Raw genomic sequence first — 654 nt, 5'->3', positions numbered from 1 at the left:
AGCAACAGCAGCAGCAGCATCGAGGCAGCAGCAGCTCAAGCTCCAGCGGGCAGTGCCTCCATAGAGCCCCCCTACAAGGAGATACTCAGGGGGGCCCCCAGGGGGGCCCCCAAGGGGGCCCCCAGGGGGGGACAGACAGCAGCAAGGGTACTGAGTTGTTTGCTGATCTGATGGAGTTGGCCTCTGACAAACTAAACATATCTCTCTCCCCGCGGCGGCATAATTCACAACCAAAACCCTAAAACCCCCGCTAGGGTTTAGGGTTTAGGGTTTAGGGTTTATGGTTTGAGGAAAGGAATGAAGTGTTCCTTCAGAGTTAAAAACAATGAGTGTGCCTTCGGCTGTGTACTGAATGCAGTTGTTCTAGGGCCCCAAACCCCCTTTTTTTGCGGTGTATGTACACCGCGGGCATGCTGTGCAGACTGTGCGTGCTCTGCATGCATGCAACGTAGTTTAGAAACAAACAAGAGGCCCCTCTATATTCTTTTGGGGGCCACCGTATGTTTACGGACAAAGTGGCTATCGATTCATCGCGTGTGGGGGCCTGCTGTTCCTGCTGCTGCTGCTGCTGCTGCTGCTGCTGCCCTCTCTAGCATTCCCTGCTTGGTTCTTTCAGTAGTAGTATAATAGTAACGATAATATGTAATTATAACA

The sequence above is a fragment of the Eimeria mitis genome, genomic scaffold, assembly GCF_000499745.2.
Source record: "Eimeria mitis Houghton genomic scaffold, Emh_scaff1094, whole genome shotgun sequence".
In the NCBI taxonomy this organism is placed as follows: domain Eukaryota; phylum Apicomplexa; class Conoidasida; order Eucoccidiorida; family Eimeriidae; genus Eimeria; species Eimeria mitis.
The sequence above is the reverse complement of the archived record's forward strand: the minus strand, read 5'-3'. Positions refer to the sequence as shown.